At 31.3% G+C, this 6,742-nt stretch overlaps 1 protein-coding gene across 3 annotated transcripts in view; it reads left to right on the forward strand.

Annotated features, from left to right (window-relative positions):
* Positions 1–663: 663 nt before the first annotated feature.
* The window catches only part of LOC106469267 (USP6 N-terminal-like protein), a 74,873-nt gene continuing 68,794 nt past the window's right edge, over positions 664–6,742 (forward strand). For 2 of the 3 annotated variants that reach the window (XM_022397737.1, XM_022397738.1), the window contains exon 1: positions 664–807. The gene's annotated coding sequence lies outside the window, so the exon portion shown is untranslated. The remainder of the gene's footprint in view (positions 808–6,742) is intronic. The other variant, XM_013929747.2, reaches the window with a different exon arrangement.

The raw sequence follows: 6,742 nt of genomic DNA on the forward strand, positions 1-6,742 counted from the left end.
TTTGTTAACGTTCTTTTGTACTTCTTCAGTCTCATCATTACAACCTTTCCATACTTCTTTGATCTTATTGTGTTAATGTGTTTGTACATCTCCTTGACGCAAAAATCTAGAATTTTCTAAGTTACTCCCACAAACTTACTTTATCTTAACGTCATGTGCTCTCTTGCTAACAAACAAGTTAGAACAATAAAAAATAGACTTTATAACAAAAATGAAGTAACTATTTAGCACATTACACAACCGGCTATCTACGTTCTATTCATCGCAGGGAATCGAATCTCGGATTTTAGTGTTGTAAATCTGTAAGCTTACCGTTGACAAACTATAATTGCTTTAAGACTTATTTCAATAGTACTAATTGTTTTTCCAGGGTTTTTACAGACAGCGCTAGAAGTTCAAAATATATTATAACTAGAAACATTGCTTTTTTTGCATTTTATGACCGTGAAACAAAAGTAACTTTGATTTGAATATATATATATATATATTTGTGTGTCTGTGTATGTTTATTATTCATTTTCATGAATAAGAAATGATATTGAAGGAGAGTATGAAACTGGTAGCGAAGATTGAAATATTATAAACACATACATAAATAAATATATTTATATATGTTTTTTCCCCTTTATAAATGTGCCCGCTAGTTTGGTATTTGAATTAGTCTAGATGACTGGACACGAATGGTAGTAAAGATAGTAACTAAGAGTTTAAATTTAAGAACTTTCGAAGCAGATTAGGTTTTTCATGTTATGAAATTTGAGGAGATATAGTTCGGCATGCTACGTATGGCGGTTATGTGCCAATAAGGTAGGACGTTTAAAATTTGATTTTGGTCATTTAGTTACACTTATATTAATTACTATGTGTATACTGATGTTTTACTAACTAAAATTAAAAATATATCAATCGGTGATTGTGTGCCTAAGTTAGTTTAAACCATTAGGCATTACTCATGGCATTACCGTTAGTAATACTTATAGTTAATGGTAGCACAGGGGTAGGCTTAGGCAAGGCAGTAAAGTTAAACAGTTAAAAGATTTAAAAAGAGTCGAATGTCACTCGAAATTAAGCCGTAAAACTAAAAGATAAATCGTTAACAGTAAGAGTTGTTTGGACATTTTCTTCTCTTATAAAATAATTTGAATAAAACAATTATAGATATATAATTATATTGATTACAAATCAAAAAGTTATTTTTAATTCTATACAAATCACTAGTTTAGTAATACTAGTAGTAGTAATTAAGTCTCGTATGGAATAATGTGTACATTTTTGTTCTCTTAGTTTTATGTAAGAAAGGATGTCAACGTATTAGGAAGGGTTTAGATGCAGGCTACTAGAAATAGAATGATTCCAGAAATTGAAGGGGTTTTCATACAAGGATAGGTTAAGATCTCATATTTTTTCGTGAGAAAGAAAAGACACTGGTGATCTTATTTAATTCCACAAGATTGTCAAGTGGATCAATAAGATAAAGGTTTCTGATTACTCTGTGTTGTATACTAGAGCCATTGAGCAATACTTTCATGTAATATTTGTAAGTAGAAGTTAGTGGTTAAAGTTGTATTTCCTGTGCCAAGTAACCATGGTACACAAGTACACTCACAGTTTATAAATTCAAGAACAATATTTTGGTGCCTCTGCTACACCATCATTTAAAAATTGTAATTGTAGCTATCCTGCACCCACGAAGGAACCCAACCTCCTAACATTCAAGTAGTAGGAAAATTGTCCTTTACAAAAATTTTCTACTTAAAAATGTCAACCTCGTGTTTTAAATTGTTTGCAAGTATGTAAAAATACCTACATATTCATAAGTGCTGTAAATAAATATAAATCTGATCTAGATCTTGTTCCAAGTGGAATAATATTTTTCATATTTAACTAGCGAAAAAAAATTATAATTAACTTAGATCAAGTTTGATTTGTTGGTTGTGTTATTAGTTTTTATAAAAATTATGTTGATGTTTTTTTTTTTGTTGATTTTGAAAAATATTACTTTGATTAATAATATGAAATAAAATTCTACTTAAAATCATAAATAATATTCAACATTACTCTGGTACACAATTAAAAACATTTTATTTAGACCTATCTATGGCCTTCAAAAATTTGACAACTCTACATGTTTCGACGTTACAACATTCAACTCCTGAGGATGACGTTGTAACGTCGAAACATGTAGAGTCGTCAACTTTTTGAAGACCATATATAGGCCTAAATAAAATGTTTTTAATTGTGTACCAGTTTAACGTTGAATATTATTTATGATTTTAACTTTATACACAAGTGCCAAGATACTATAAAAATTCTACTTACTTTAAGTTGTATAAGCTATATGACTGGTTTTCTTTAAAATATCTGTTTCTTAATACTTAGGTTTATTTTTGTATTTGATTGAGATATACATAAAGTTTAAATAAAACTTAAATACTGCATGGTGAATTTTGAATAGTATTTCCTGTAGAACTTGTTTTACAATTAACGTAAAGTAAAATATTTAGAAGTAAATTACAAATAAGTAACATTGCTTCATTTTAAATTTTTATTTTCAATCATATTTAATCAAAAGTCAATTTAAAAAATAAAAAAACAAAGTTACAATTTATCACTAACACAGTGGACAATATCCTCAGTGTTATTATGCACTATAAAGAGCACTGTAATGTTGTCTAGAATGAAGTTACTGTAAATGTTTGAAGTCAGAACTTGTGGCTGTCTCCAGTAGTGATGATTTTGACCAAATGTCACTATTTGAAAGTTTGGATGTCAGGCCTTTCTTTTGTAAGTCTTATCTGTATTGTGCAGTCAAGTGACTTCATCAGAAGTTGAGAATGAGATGATGGAACTTTATCAACATTTAAAGAAATTGAAATTCTAAAATGAAAGGAAGTGTTTATAATTTTGTTTCAGCAAGATTTTCGACAGTTCACAACACAGAAAAATATTAGAAAACCTAAATCAAATAATATGAATTTGTTTTAACTGAAACTGGGTACTATTTAAGTATTTAGTGAGTTGATTCTAAGTTTTATGCAGCTTGGTTAAGTATTTCCACTGTAAGAAGGAAAATATCAAGAAATATCAGTGACACCCTCCCAGTCTGGAAAGCATTAAGACACATGTTACTTTATTATTGCATTCCTTTCCCTATTTTTTGTATCCAGATGTCAGTAGGAGTGGCACCAGCCTACATAGGAGCCTACTCGTAATACTAGTTCAGATTTTACACTGCACTATCCATTTGGGGTGTGCATGACCCTACTGTTTGATCATAATAAATTCCGTACATTGTTCATGGAAGAGGGTCCACTATCTCCTCATAATTCCAAATGTGGAGTGGTCCTATCCTGGGTCCTTGGTTGAGTACAGTTGTTACACGTCCTCTCCATAATTCTAGGGTAAAGTGGAATGTATGTTGTCCACATGGTTGGGGAGTGAGAATGAATGTTCATAATTTCAGACTGGATGAGTTCTGTTTCTTTTGGCTAAGTAAGGCATACACGATCCCATCATTCCAAGCGGATGTTGCCTTTTGGGCTTCTTCAGCTGGAGGAGAAGGCTTGTCCACATCAGTGTTGCTTACTTTCTCATTGTGATTCAGGTGGCTTGGAACACATCATAATGGCTACAGGTTGGAATCCACTCATAAGTATATATAGATGTAATTTTGCGGACCAATTGCCCTAGCCACAAACGTGGGATATAGAGACCAAGACCCATTAACTCCAACCCCAAGTATTGGAACCTCAGCTATCTGGTTGGGGCTGACTTGTAGTGATGATCACTCATATACATTTCCACCCATGATACAGGAATTAAGTTCAGGGTGAGGAGCATACCTATTCTGGATGCAGTTTCCCCACTAGGGTGCCAATCTTCTATTGATGCACCCATAATCTATTCAGACACTTTCTGTATTGATACTGCTCTCAACAGTCCCTCCACCTTCTCAATGTAGGATTCTAGCTTTAAGTGGGAGCGGAGGTATATATGTATTGAAAGTAAACATTTTCCTAAATCGAACATGTATTTCCAATAATGCTTATTTCTGCTGACACTTTCCTGCCCTTCCTCCCCACTAAGAGCTGGTGTTAGTGACTGGGATGGAGTCAGTCTCAAAAAAGTGATAACATTATCTGAATGAAGTACATATATTCAGTACCAGGATAGAGGGCACATTGACATAGGTGGAGAGTGTCATGAGATAAATATTGCCAAGGGTAATTAAGTGGGTATAAAAAAACTGAAACAAGTGAGAAAAAAAAGACCATTGCTTAGATGGGCAAAAGAAAAAAACCCTGACAGTTGAGTAATAGCTATAAGTGTGAGAGGATGCAAGTATTATTGGAAATACACTTTCAAATTAGGAAATTGTTAATGTCGAAGAGGGAACTTCTCCTAGACCTGACAATGCTCTCATACAACTGTCTTGTTCAGTGACTCACTCTTCTTCTTGGTTGTAAGTCCTTCCATTTGTGAAAAATGCAATTTACATAAATGTAAACCTTTTTTAAACTTGTATCACACAATAGTAGGACTAAAGGGCAATGATGGTTAGTAACAGTAGGTTTAACGAGATATCTATTATGAAGTAATTCTGAGATCTCTGAGTTTGAGAAAGGAAGATAATGGACATAATATAGAACATACAGTGAAAAAAATTCTTTATACTCAAAAACAAATCAAAATAATTTGAACAAGATAATGGACAGTGCCTTCATTGTATAGCCAACTCTTTATACTCTCCTAACAACTTATAAAGATAAGAATTAGTTGAAGCTACACGTAAAGGTTAAACTTTAGAAGGGTATTACTGTTTACAAAGAACTTTACTTTTCTTACCTAACTGAAGGCATCAGCTTTAAAGAAAAAGCTAATTAAGACATCATTAGTATTATATACCCAATATCTATATTCTCAAGATGCTTGCTTACTTTGTGTTGCTGTTGGTCAATCTCATTAAAACATATAGGTCACCAGACATAAATAGGTTAATAGGTTTGGTTATTTTCTAAGTGAGGTCTAAATTTCTACAGATACTGTCTTTGTTAATGTTCATGTCTGTAGGTATATGTAATAGGAATCCTAAATAATTCACTTATTTTTATATGTTAGGTTTCTTTGTCTTAAAATTGTATGCATTAAATTTTATACTAGCCCATAAAGAGTTAATTAGTGAATTTGTTGAGTTTTTCTCTTGAATCTTAAGCCATGGAAAATTTACATAAACTGCTATATGATGTTTTTGCTTATATTCATTTATGTTGGCTTATCATCTATTAATGTTGAGCTTACACTGTTTAACTCAGGCCAGTTTTTAGGCTATTTAATTCTATCATGCCCAGATGTGTGTATCCTGTCTTGAGGGGAAAATTGCACTATTCAATTTAAAAAAATTCAGTCACAATTTAACAATTTGAGTACCTATGAGAAAAAACATAATAGTTTCTAACATAATAATGCTAATTGAATCTTGTAATTTCAATACAAGTGTAATTTTGTCACTTTTTAAAAACTCAATTTCTCAACCTCAGTTATCATAGGGTGATGTAATTGCTTATATCTCAACTTCAATATGTCATATGTTAGTGATGTAAACAAACAGTGAAAGATCCTTTTCTGTACTTTTCAAGTATATAAGCTGGTATGGCATCCATTTCAGCAAAGATGCATGTAGATATCATAACAAAATAATAAAAGCATAGCTTGATCATATATTGCTACAAGAAAGAATGGTTGTGAACAAATTCTGCTGCAGTTACAGTCCTGGTTTTTTCTTTTAAAGCCTCAATGGAACAAGATGAGATAGGCTTAGTTAAATCATTTTGCATGTGGCCATATCAAGTATCATTTCACCAATAAGTTCACTTTGTTAGGCCATATTAACCTAAATTTGTGCTTGAATAGGTAAAGAAAATCATCAAAAGCAAATGTTTAAAAAAATTTATATAAAATGGGTTTAGAACTTATTGCATAAATTAAATGAAACCATGTGATTAACAATTTTTAACAAAAGTTAGCATGCTTAGAATTTGGCTATTTTTATTGTACATCAATGATTGTAAATAGAGTGAAACTGCATACAGGTTTTTAAAATAAAACAAAGATAAAAGTGAGGGCTCAAATGCATAAAACTGGTTGACCATTAAAAGTCAACAGACCTAAGATTTTTAATGTTGAAGTGATTTTTACTGCAAATCTTAGTTCCGTTGATTTCTAATGTTTTGTCAACTTTCAGCATTTAAATTTTAAAAAACTACACTCGTTTGCATATTTTGTCTCTCATTGGTCACAAATAGTGAGTTCTGGTATCAACAAAAGGTCCCTTGGGTAATGATTTGGGGGAGACAAAAGACAGATGGGAAATATTTTTTTTACCTTTGCATTTGAATCCAAAATAAACAATTTAAGAAGAGTGTGGGGGAACAAAATGCAGTTAATCTTTATCACAATTGTTAGGCCTAAAGCTAAAACAGTTTTATAAAATAAAAAGTATTGGAGTTTTAAAGGAATGTAGGAAGAAATAAAAATCACTGATTAAAATCCACAAACACTTTTGGCATTTTTAATTGTTTCTTAAAAAGTACATCACAAAGAAGTTTTTTCAAATTTCAAGGCTGGAAATTCATACAAGGATCACATATGAAAATAAAATCTTTGTGGAAACTACATAATCTCTAGAAAGTTCTTTGAAGTTTCAAACTATTTCATCCAGTTTTATATATATATATATTGGTAT

Source organism: Limulus polyphemus, unplaced genomic scaffold, assembly GCF_000517525.1.
Source record: "Limulus polyphemus unplaced genomic scaffold, Limulus_polyphemus-2.1.2 Scaffold3385, whole genome shotgun sequence".
Taxonomy (NCBI): domain Eukaryota; kingdom Metazoa; phylum Arthropoda; class Merostomata; order Xiphosura; family Limulidae; genus Limulus; species Limulus polyphemus.